This window comes from Mustela nivalis, assembly GCF_964662115.1.
Source record: "Mustela nivalis genome assembly, chromosome: 6".
Lineage (NCBI taxonomy): Eukaryota > Metazoa > Chordata > Mammalia > Carnivora > Mustelidae > Mustela > Mustela nivalis.
In genome coordinates this window covers 527,930-541,252 of record NC_139025.1, presented here as the reverse complement: position 1 = coordinate 541,252, position 13,323 = coordinate 527,930, and the positions used below count along the sequence as shown (strand labels likewise).

Genomic DNA, 13,323 nt, shown 5'->3' with positions numbered 1-13,323 from the left:
ATCATGTAGTGTCCTTCTGTATCTCTGACTACAGTCTTTAGTTTAAAATCTAATTTATCTCATATGAGAATTGCTACCTCATCTTTCTTTTGAGGCCAATTGGCATGAAAGATGCTTCTCCATCCCTTCACTTTCAGTATCTCCTTAGGTTCAAAATGGGTCTCTTGTAGACAACATATGGATGTGTCCTGTCGTTTAATCCAATCTTCAACCCTGTGCTGTTTTATGGGTACATTTAAGCCATTCACATTGAGAGTGATAATTGATAGATACATTTTTATTGATATCATGGTTACCTTTGAAGTCTTTGTTTCTGTACATTGTCTCCATATATTTCTGTTCAATGATATTCCTTGAATGTTTCCTCTTTTATAGAATACCCCTTAATATTTTCTGCAGTGTCAGCTTGGTGGTCACATACTCTTTTAAGAATTGCCTACACTTTTAATGCCATTCCAATAAAAATTCCACTGGTATTCTTCAAAGAGCTGGAGCAAATAATCTTAAAATTTGTATGGAATCAGAGAAGACCCCTAATCATTAAGGAAATGTTGGAAACCAAAAATAAAACTGGGGGCATCACGTAACCTGATTTCAAGCTTTACTACAAAGCTGTGATCACCAAGATAGCATGGTACTGGCATCAAAACAGACACATAGACCAGTGGAACAGAGTAGAGAGCCCAGATATGGACCCTCAACTCTATGGTCAATTAATCTTTGACAAAACAGGAAAAAATAGACAGTGGAAAAAAGACAGTCTCTTCAATCAATGGTGCTGGGAAAACTGGGCAGCTGTATGTAGAAGAATGAAACTCGACCATTCTCTTACACCGTACACAAAGATAAACTCAAAATGGGTAAAAGACCTCAACATGAGACAGGAATTCATCAGAATCCTAGAGGAGGACATAGGCAGTAATATCTTCGATATCAGCCACAGCAACTTCTTTTAAGATATGTGTCCAAAGGCAAAGGAAACAAAAACAAAGATAAACTTTTGGGACTTCTTCAAAATCAAAAGCTTCTGCACAGCAAAGGAAACAGTCAAAAAAACAAAGAGGCCATTTGTATGTCTTGATTGGAGAAGTGTCTGTTCATATCTTCTGCCCATTTTTTGATATGTTTACCTGTTTTGTGTGTGTTGAGTTTGAGGAGTTCATTATAGATCCTGGACATCAACCTTTTATCTGTACTGTCGATGGCAAATATCTTCTCCCATTACGTGGGTTGCCTCTTTGTGTTTTTGACTGTTTATTTTGCTGTGCAGAAGCTTTTGATTTTGATGAAGTCCCAAAAGTTTCTTTCTGCTTTTGTTTCCTTTGCCTTTGGAGGCATATGTTGAAAAAAGTTGCTGTGGCTGATATCAAAGAGATTACTGCCTATGTTCTCCTCTAGGATTCACATAAAAAAAATCTTCATCATCACTAGCCATCAGGGAGATTCAAATTAAAACCACAATGAGATATCACCTTACACCAGTTAGAATGGCCAAAATTAGCAAGACAAGAAACAGCATGTGTTGGAGAGGATGTGGAGAAAGGGGAACCCTCTTCCACTCTTGGTGGGAATGCAAGTTGGTGCAGCCTTTTTGGAGAACAGTGTGAAGATTCCTCAAGGCATTAAAAATAGAACTTCCCTATGACCCTGCCATTGCACTCCTGGGTATTTACACTGAAGATACAGACGTAGTGAAAAGAAGGGCCATCTGTACCCCAATGTTTATAGCAGCAATGGCCACGGTCGCCAAACTGTGGAAAGAACCAAGATGCCCATCAATGGACGGATGGATAAGGAAGATGTGATCCATATACACTATGGAGTATTATGCCTCCATCAGAAAGGATGAATACCCAACTTTTGTAGCAACATGGACCAGAATGGAAAAGATTATGCTGAGTGAAATAAGTCAAGCAGAGAGATTCAATTATCATATGGTTTCACTTATTTGTGAAGCATAACAAATAACATGGAGGACAAGGGGTGTTAGAAAGTAGAAGGGAGTTGGGATAAAATGGAAGGGGAGGTGAACCATGAGAGACTATGGACTCTGAAAAACAATCTGAGTGGTTTGAAGTGGTGGGCATTGGAGGTTTTGGTACCAGGTGGTGGGTATTATAGAGGGCACGGATTTCATGGAGCACTGGGCATGGTGCAAAAATAATGAATACTATTACTCTGAAAATAAAAATAAATTTCAAAAAACCCAACTTGAGGTATCACCTTACACCAGTTAGGATGACGAAAGTTAGCAAGACAAGAAATAACATGTGTTGGAGGGGATGTGGAGAAAGGGGAACCCTCTCCTACTGTTGGTGGGAATGCAAGTTGGTGCAGCTTCTTTGGAGAACAGTGTGGAGATTCCTCAAAAATTAAAAATAGAGCCTCCCTATGACCCTCCAATTGTACTACTGGGTATTTACCCCAAAGATACAGATGTAGTGAAAAGAAGGGCCATCTGTACCCCGATGTTTATAGCAGTAATGGCCACGGTCGCCAAACTGTGGAAAGAACGAAGATGCCCTTCTACTGACGAATGGTTAAGGAAGATGTGGTCCACATACAATATGGAGTATTATGCCTTCATCAGAAAGGATGAATACCCAACTTTGGAGCAACATGGAGGGAATGGGAGAGATTATGCTGAGTGAAATAACTCAAGCAGAGAGAGTCAATCATCAATTATTTTCTTAATTCTGTTTTTGTGGCTTCTAAGCTGTTTGTTCCAGGCTTCCTCCAGATTTTTTATCTCTATCTGTTTGTCCTCCAGATCACTACTTCTATCTTCTGCCTCAGTTACCCTAGTTTTTAGAGAATTTAGATTGGATTGGAACTCATTGAGAACGTTGTTAACATCAACCCTGGTGGCTTTCACTTCTTCCCTCATCAATTCCATTTTGTCATCCATGGCTTTCTCCAACCTAGCTATTGCCTGGATAACTGTTATCCTGTGTTCCCTTTATGACATACTGTGTCCATATCCAATAGCTCTGATGCAGTAGGCCCAGCCTCTGAATTTTTCTTCTGTTGGACATTGCACATTGAAAGAGCAACTGAACCATAAGACAACTGGATCAGAGCAGAGAAAGAAATAATTTGGGATATTTTCAAATAAAACACCAGATTTCAAGTTTGAGCTTCAGCATATACAGAGGAAGGAATTTATCACACCTTCTTTGCTACAAGAAAACGTGGGATGCAGGAGTTAGGATGGTAGAGGAGAAGGGGTCCCTAGGCTTGGATTCCTGGAACACAGGTAGGTAGTCTTCAAGTCATTCAGAGTAGCTGAGAAGTCAATCAGAGGTCTGAGAGAACAAAACCTGCAGGTCTTCAAATAGAAAATCGACCTCAACCACTTTCTGAAAGGTAGGACCAGCGGAGAAGTGAATCCAAAGCGACGGGAAGATAGACCCCGGGGGGAGGGGCCGGCTCCCGGCAAGCGGCGGAGCAACCGCGCACAAAATCAGGACTTTTAAAAGTCTGTTCCGCTGAGGGACATCGCTCCAGAGGCTAAACCGGGGCGAAGCCCACGCGGGGTCAGCGTGGCCTCAGGTCCCGCAGGGTCACAGAAGGATCGGGGGTGTCTGAGTGTCGCAGAGCTTGCGGGTATTGGAACAGGAAAGCCGGCTACAGAAACAGAGCCGACAGTAAGCTCGCAGCTTGGTGTTACCTTGAACCGATCGCAGGCTCGGTGAGCTCAGAGCGCGGCCGGAGGTCAGGCAGACGGGAATAACTGGGCACTGTTCTCTGAGGGCGCACTGAGGAGTGCGGCCCTGGGCTCTCGGCTCCTCCGGGCCAGAGACCAGGAGGCCGCCATTTGTGTTCCCGTCCTACGGAACTCTACGGAAAGTGCTCAGGGAACAAAAGCTCCTGAAAGCAAACCCGAGCGGATTACTCACCCCGGCACCGGGTAAGGGAGGTGTAATTCCTGTAATTCCGCCTGGGGCAAAGACACTTGAGAATCACTACAACAGGCCCCTCCCCCAGAAGATCAACAAGAAATCCAGCCGAGACCAAGTTCACCTACCAAGGAGTGCGGTTTCAATACCAAGGAGAGCAGCAGAAATCCAGAGGAGGAGAAAGCCAAGCACGGAACTCATGGCTTTTTTCCTGTGATTTTTTTTAGTCTTGCAGTTAATTTAATTTTTTCTTTTTCATTTTTTTTTTTCTTCTCGCCTTCGTGTAAAATTTTTTTTTAACTGTTACCTTTTTCTTTTTTAATGATTTTTTACTAGTTTATCTAATATATATATTTTTTCTTTTTTACATTTTTCTCAGGTGTTTTCTTTTTTTAAAAAAAATTTTTTTCTTTTCTTTTTTTTTCTTTTCTTTTTTCTTTTTTTTTTTTTCTTTCTTTCTTTTTGAACCTCTTTTTAGCCCCTTTCTCCCCACTCACGATTTTGGATCTCTTCTAATTTGGTTAAAGCATATTCTCCTGGGGTTGTTTCCACCCTTTTAGTATTTTACTTGCCCCTTCATTTACTCTTATCTGGCCAAAATGACAAGACGTAAAAATTCAACGCAAAAAAAAGAACAAGAGGCAGTACCGAAGGCTAGGGACCTAATCAATACAGACATCGGTAATATGTCAGATCTAGAGTTCAGAATGACAATTCTCAAGGTTCTAGCCGGGCTCGAAAAAGGCATGGAAGATATTAGAGAAACACTCTCGAGAGATATAAAAGCCATTTCTGGAGAAATAAAAGAACTAAAATCTAACCAAGTTGAAATCAAAAAAGCTATTAATGAGGTGCAATCAAAAATGGAGGCTCTAACTGCTAGGATAAATGAGGCAGAAGAAAGAATTAGTGATATAGAAGACCAAATGACAGAGAATAAAGAAGCTGAGCAAAAGAGGGACAAACAGCTACTGGACCACGAGGGGAGAATTCGAGAATTAAGTGACACCATAAGACGAAACAACATTAGAATAATTGGGATTCCAGAAGAAGAAGAAAGAGAGAGGGGAGCAGAAGGTATACTGGAGAGAATTATTGGGGAGAATTTCCCCAATATGGCAAAGGGAATGAGCATCAAAATTCAGGAGGTTCAGAGAACGCCCCTCAAAATCAATAAGAATAGGCCCACACCCCGTCACCTAATAGTAAAATTTACAAGTCTCAGTGACAAAGAGAAAATCCTGAAAGCAGCCCGGGAAAAGAAGTCTGTAACATACAATGGTAAAAATATTAGATTGTCAGCTGACTTATCCACAGAGACCTGGCAGGCCAGAAAGAGCTGGCATGATATTTTTAGAGCACTAAACGAGAAAAACATGCAGCCCAGAATACTATATCCAGCTAGGCTATCATTGAAAATAAAAGGAGAGATTAAAAGCTTCCAGGACAAACAACAACTGAAAGAATTTGCAAATACCAAACCAGCTCTACAGGAAATATTGAAAGGGGTCCTCTAAGCAAAGAGAGAGCCTACAAGTGGTAGATCAGAAAGAAACAGAGACCATATACAATAACAGTCACCTTACAGGCAATACAATGGCACTAAATTCATATCTCTCAATAGTTACCCTGAATGTGAATGGGCTAAATGCCCCTGTCAAAAGACACAGGGTATCAGAATGGATAAAAAAACAAAACCCATCTATATGTTGCCTCCAAGAAACTCATTTTAAGCCCGAAGACACCTCCAGATTTAAAGTGAGGGGGTGGAAAAGAATTTACCATGCTAATGGACATCAGAAGAAAGCAGGAGTGGCAATCCTTATATCAGATCAATTAGATTTTAAGCCAAAGACTATAATAAGAGATGAGGAAGGACACTATATCATACTCAAAGGGTCTGTCCAACAAGAAGATTTAACAATTTTAAATATCTATGCCCCCAACGTGGGAGCAGCCAACTATATAAACCAATTAATAACAAAATCAAAGAAACACATCAACAACAATACAATAATAGTAGGGGACTTTAACACTCCCCTCACTGAAATGGACAGGTCATCAAAGCAAAAGATCAGCAAGGAAATAAAGGCCTTAAACGACACACTGGACCAGATGAACATCACAGATATATTCAGAACATTTCATCCCAAAGCAACAGAATACACATTCTTCTCTACTGCACATGGAACATTCTCCAGAATAGATCACATCCTCGGTCCTAAATCAGGACTCAACCGGTATCAAAAGATTGGGATCATTCCCTGCATATTTTCAGACCACAATGCTCTAAAGCTAGAACTCAACCACAAAAGGAAGTTTGGAAAGAACCCAAATACATGGAGACTAAACAGTATCCTTCTAAAGAATGAATGGGTCAACCGGGAAATTAAAGAAGAATTGAAAAAAAATCATGGAAACAAATGATAATGAAAAGACAAGGGTTCAAAATCTGTGGGACACAACAAAGGCAGTCCTGAGAGGAAAATATATAGCGGTACAAGACTTTCTCAAGAAACAAGAAAGGTCTCAGGTAAACAACCTAACCCTACACCTAAAGGGGCTGGAGAAAGAACAAGAAAGAAACCCTAAGCCCAGCAGGAGAAGAGAAATCATAAAGATCAGAGCAGAAATCAATGAAATAGAAACCAAAAAAACAATAGAACAAATCAACGAAACTAGGAGCTGGTTCTTTGAAAGAATTAATAAAATTGATAAACCCCTGGGCCGACTTATCAAAAAGAAAAGAGAAAGGACCCAAATAAATAAAATCATGAATGAAAGAGGAGAGATCACAACTAACACTAAAGAAATACAAACTATTATAAGAACATACTATGAGCAACTCTACTGCAATAAATTTGAAAATCTGGAAGAAATGGATGCATTCCTAGAAACATATAAACTACCACAACTGAACCAGGAAGAAATAGAAAGCCTGAACAGACCCATAACCAGTAAGGAGATTGAAACAGTCATTAAAAATCTCCAAACAAACAAAAGCCCAGGGCCAGATGGCTTCCCGGGGGAATTCTACCAAACATTTAAAGAAGAACTAATTCCTATTCTCCTGAAATTGTTACAAAAAATAGAAATGGAAGGAAAACTTCCAAACTCATTTTATGAGGCCAGCATCACCTTGATCCCAAAACCAGACAAGGATCCCACCAAAAAAGAGAGCTATAGACCAATATCCTTGATGAACACAGATGCGAAAATACTCAACAAAATACTAGCCAATAGGATTCAACAGTACATTAAAAAGATTATTCACCACGACCAAGTGGGATTTATTCCAGGGCTGCAAGGTTGGTTCAACATCCGCAAATCAGTCAATGTGATACAACACATCAATAAAAGAAAGAACAAGAACCATATGATACTCTCAATAGATGCTGAAAAAGCATTTGACAAAGTACAGCATCCCTTCCTGATCAAAACTCTTCAAAGTGTAGGGATAGAGGGCACATACCTCAATATCATCAAAGCCATCTATGAAAAACCCACCGCAAATATCATTCTCAATGGAGAAAAACTGAAAGCTTTTCCGCTAAGGTCAGGAACACGGCAGGGATGTCCATTATCACCACTGCTATTCAACATAGTACTAGAGGTCCTAGCCTCAGCAATCAGACAACAAAAGGAAATTAAAGGCATCCAAATCGGCAAAGAAGAAGTCAAATTATCACTCTTCGCAGATGATATGATACTATATGTGGAAAACCCAAAAGACTCCACTCCAAAACTGCTAGAACTTATACAGGAATTCAGTAAAGTGTCAGGATATAAAATCAATGCACAGAAATCAGTTGCATTTCTCTACACCAACAGCAAGAGAGAAGAAAGAGATATTAAGGAGTCAATCCCATTTACAATTGCATCCAAAACCATAAGATACCTAGGAATAAACCTAACCAACGAGACACAGAATCTATACTCAGAAAACTATAAAGTACTCATGAAAGAAATTGAGGAAGACACAAAGAAATGGAAAAATGTTCCATGCTCCTGGATTGGAAGAATAAATATTGTGAAAATGTCTATGCTACCTAAAGCAATCTACACATTTAATGCAATTCCTATCAAAGTACCATCCATCTTTTTCAAAGAAATGGAACAAATAATGCTAAAATTTATATGGAACCAGAAAAGACCTCGAATAGCCAAAGGGATATTGAAAAAGAAAGCCAACGTTGGTGGCATCACAATTCCGGACTTCAAGCTCTATTACAAAGCTGTCATCGTCAAGACAGCATGGTACTGGCACAAAAACAGACACATAGATCAATGGAACAGAATAGAGAGCCCAGAAATAGACCCTCAAATTTATGGTCAACTCATCTTCGACAAAGCAGGAAAGAATGTCCAATGGAAAAAAGACAGCCTCTTCAATAAATGGTGCTGGGAAAATTGGACAGCCACATGCAGAAAAATGAAATTGGACCATTTCCTTACACCACACACAAAAATAGACTCAAAATGGATGAAGGACCTCAATGTGCGAAAGGAATCCATCAAAATCCTTGAGGAGAACACAGGCAGCAACCTCTTCGACCTCTGCCGCAGCAACATCTTCCTAGGAACAACACAAAAGGCAAGGGAAGCAAGGGAAAAAATGAACTATTGGGATTTCATCAAGATCAAAAGCTTTTGCACAGCAAAGGAAACAGTTAACAAAATCAAAAGACAACTGACAGAATGGGAGAAGATATTTGCAAACGACATATCAGATAAAGGACTAGTGTCCAGAATCTATAAAGAACTTAGCAAACTCAACACCCAAAGAACAAAGAATCCAATCAAGAAATGGGCAGAGGACATGAACAGACATTTCTGCAAAGAAGACATCCAGATGGCGAACAGACACATGAAAAAGTGCTTCATATCACTCGGCATCAGGGAAATACAAATCAAAACCAAAATGAGATATCACCTCACACCAGTCAGAATGGCTAAAATCAACAAGTCAGGAAATGAGAGATGCTGGCGAGGATGCGGAGAAAGGGGAACCCTCCTACACTGTTTGTGGGAATGCAAGCTGGTGCAACCTCTCTGGAAAACAGCATGGAGGTTCCTCAAAATGTTGAAAATAGAACTGCCCTATGACCCAGCAATTGCACTATTGAGTATTTACCCTAAAGATACAAATGTAGTGATCCAAAGGGGCACATGCACCCGAATGTTTATTGCAGCAATGTCCACAATAGCCAAACTATGGAAAGAACCTAGATGTCCATCAACAGATGAATGGATCAAGAAGATGTGGTATATATACACAATGGAATACTATGCAGCCATCACAAGAAATGAAATCTTGCCATTTGCGACAACATGGATGGAACTAGAGCATATCATGCTTAGCGAAATAAGTGAAGCAGAGAAAGACCACTATCATATGATCTCCCTGATATGAGGAAGTGGTGATGCAACATGGAAGCTTAAGTGGGTAGGAGAAGAATAAATGAAACAAGATGGGATTGGGAGGGAGACAAACCATAAGTGACTCTTAATCTCACAAAACAAACTGAGGGTTGCTGGGGGGAGGGGGTTTGGGAGAAGGGGGTGGGATTATGGACATTGGGGAGGGTATGTGCTTTGGTGAGTGCTGTGAAGTGTGTAAACCTGGTGATTCACAGACCTGTACCCCTGGGGATAAAAATATATGTTTATAAAAAATAAAAAGTTAAAAAAAAACAAAAAAAGAAAAACAGTATTCATTATTTTTTCATCACACCCAGTGCTCCATTGAATCCGTGCCCTCTATAATACCCACCACCTGGTACCCTGACCTCCCACCCCCCCACCACTTCAAACCCCTCAGATTGTTTTTCAGAACCTATATTTTTTAGGTTTAAGTTTTATAAATACACATACTTGTTATGCTCCACTTCACTCAGCAAAACAATCTGAGGGGTTTGAAGTGGCGGGGGGGTGGGAGGTTGGGGTACCAGGTGGTGGGTATTATAGAGGGCATGGATTGCATGGATACTGGGTGTGATGAAAAAATAATGAATACTGTTATGCTGAAAATAAATAAAAAATTAAAAAACAATCAACATGGATAAAAATACACATACTTATTTTTTCTATTTTTACATTTTTCATTTATATATATTTTATTTATTTGTGACCTATATTCGATTTAAGAGCATTCATTATGACAAATCCTCAATTTATATGGCTTAATTTTCCCTCATCTTATTTAATTTTCAGACAAAAAAATTAAAGGATGAACAGACACTTCTTTAATGAAGATATACAAATGGCTAAGACACATGAAAAAATGTTCATCATCACTGTCCATCAGGGAGATTCAAATCAAAACCACAGTGAGATACCACCTTACACCAGGTAGAATGGCCAAAATTAACAAGACAATAAACAATATGTGTTGGAGAAGATGTGGAGAAAGGGGAACCATCTTACACTGTTGGTGGGAATGCAAGGTTGTGCAGCCACTTTGGAAAACTGTCATAGAGTGTCTTTAGCTTTCTTGTCCCTGTCACCTCCTCAGCCCAGCACAGATGAGCCTTCCACAGCATTTCTGACATGAGCAGGATGTGGGTTCTCACATCGTGTCTCTTGCACAGTAATACATGGCCGTGACCTCAGAGTTCAGGCTGTTCATCTGTAGATAGGCTGTGCTGACAGAGGTGTCCATGGAGAAAACAAATCGACCAGAGAAGCCCTGGGCATATATTGGTTTCCCAGTGTTAGTGTTGATCCATCCCATGTACTGCAGGCTCTTTCCTCGTGCCTGTCGCACCCAGTTCATTGCATAGCTGGTGAAGGTGTACCCAGATGCCTTGCAGGAGACCTTCACGGATTCCCCGGGCTTCCTCACCTCAGCCTCAGATTGCACCAGCTGCACCTGGGAGTGGACACCTGTGGAGAGGGAATAGGAGGCAATGAAGTCATGCTGACTGGCCCTGTTCCCCTCCTCTGCCAAAGGACTGGGGGAATCCCTTACCTGTAGCCAACACCACCAGGAAGAGGATTCTCCAGCTCCAGTCCATGGTGAAGTGCTGTGCTCTCATGGCTTCTATAAAGGATACTGTGCAGCTGTTGGGTGATTTTCTCAGGGCACAGACGTGTATATTTAACCTAGTACACTTTGTCTCATTTGCATATTCACAAAGCAGAATATTTCATATCAGGAAATGGCTCATTCAAAGACACATCAGAGGGGAAACACATTCCTGGGATGCTGCGGTCCTACATCTGAACCTCTGTCTGAGGATATACACCCTTGCCACATCCCTGATTCTGTTACCAGAGCTCTTTCTCCTGAGAATGAGCTCATGTACAGAGCTGTGGAGGCCACTGGGTAAGGCAGTTTCCTTAGGAGAATAAGCAAGTACTGATCTTGGAACAGGGGACCAGGAAGGGCAAGCCTGGTGTGACAGTCCCTGTGGACCAGTGTCTTTGATGCCCTGTTCACCTCCTTTCTCAGGTGGAGAAGTGGAGTCTGGGTAGAGAAACACCTGAACCTGAGTCAGGTCACCGGGATGATGTGTCTAATAGACTCAAATGCACATATTATAATGAAATGTTAGTAAACCTAACATAACCATGTGTGTAAAAATTACATATTCTTACAGAGTCTCTTCTAATCAGGTAATGTGTTCAAATGCAAACCTCAAGAAATCATCCCCCTATTTAAGATAAAAAGTCATGATCATCAAACTAAAAATCCTTTAATTAATAAGCAATGTCTCATTTAACAGTGAATGATTAAAACATTTCCTTGGAAGCCATGAACAAAGCTGACAAGGCTCCATGATACCTTGTATCAAAATTTTCATGGATAAAGAAGATGTGGTATATATACACAATGAAATTTACTTCATAAAAAAAATTGCAGAGATGTGGATGGAACTAGAAGGTATTATACTAGATTGAAATAAGCCGACCAGGGGGAGACAATTATCATATAATTTCACTCATATGTGGAATTTAAGAAACAATACAGGATCATAGGGGAAGGGAGGGAAAATAAAATAAGATGAAATCAGAAAGTGAGACAAACCATGAGAGACCCTTAAGTCTAGGAAACAAACTGAGGGTTGCTAGAGGGGAGGGGCTGGTGTGTGGGGTAAGAGGGTGATGGACATGAAGCATGATTTGTGATGTAATGAGCTTTAGGTGTTATTTTCAACCAATGCATAACTGAACTTTTCTCCAAAACTAATGATACACTGTATGTTAATTAAGTGAATTTAAATTAAATTGAAAAAAAAAAAAAAAACCTTTTCATTTGGAGGAGCAAAGTAACAAGTACTAAATATGTAACAACAAACCAAATCCCCATTATGCATGTGTAACATGAGGAATCTGGCTTCTGGTCAGATCTGTCAAAGTCTGGAAGTCTTTGCCCATTCGCTGAACAACTGAAAGTCACCAGCTCCTCTCATACCCACCAGAGATGTTGTGATAGGATATCTTTGTCTGATCAAATGGCTATGACAAATACCACTGCCTGGGTAGGGTATAAACTATAATAATGAATTCCATCAGAATTATGAAAGATGGAAGTCCAAGGTCAAGTCATGCAGCACATCCAGGCCCCCTCACTCAGTCTGTGCTGGGAGGGGGTCAGTCCCAGTGATCTCCAGAATGTTGTGGACAGTAGGTCCAGGCTTCTCTTTAGAGGCTCATTATGCTCTCAGGGTCTTGACGAGCAGTTCCTGGGTTATGCTGAGATGGTCAACCCATAACCACCCTCTCATCAAGTATTTCCACATCTTTCCTGATTTCTCTGGAACAAGATCTCTCCTTCCTTCCAGTAGGAACAGGCTGGGAATTTTCCAAAATTTTCAGTTCTGCTTCATACTGATTAATGATTATGTCTTCATGTCATTTGTTCTTCCCAAACTTTACCATAAGTATTCAAGAGAAGCCTTCTGATGCTTTAAGACTTTGCTTAGAAATTCCCTCAGCCTCTTATCAAGTGGGACCTCTCCCAAGTTCTTCCTTTCAGATCTCAATGCAAGCAAGCTCACTACCCGACTACAGCATAGGTCACCTCCTCTCCATTTCGCAAAGGCTCATTCCTCACCTTGGGTGTGACATCATCAGAGTGGCCTGTACTGTTCAGGTCTTACCAGATACAGTTCACAAATATTTAGATATTCTCTAGGAATCTGGGGGCTTTCACTGTAGGTCTCTTCTTTCCTTCTGGGGTCTCCCATAAATCACCCTTTATGATCACTTACTGACTATGTAGGCTTCTTCTGCACACATCACAGAAGGCTACCAGCCTTACCCATTACTCAGATCCAAACCTCTTCTATGATTTAGGTCTTTGTTACAGCAGTACCACACTTCTAAGGATGGTATAACAGCATAAACCAGGTAGTTTAGAAATCAATTTATCAGAGCCTGAAAAACAATCTGAGGGTTTTGAAGAGGTGGATGGTGGGAG

The 13,323-nt window shown here is 40.6% G+C and overlaps 1 gene segment (V, D, J or C); it reads right to left on the bottom strand.

Annotated features, from left to right (window-relative positions):
- Positions 1 to 10,410: 10,410 nt before the first annotated feature.
- LOC309867999 (immunoglobulin heavy variable 7-4-1-like) lies at positions 10,411 to 10,997 on the bottom strand. The segment is given in 2 exons: positions 10,870 to 10,997; positions 10,411 to 10,784 (listed from the first exon to the last, which is right to left on the bottom strand).
- Positions 10,998 to 13,323: the final 2,326 nt, after the last annotated feature.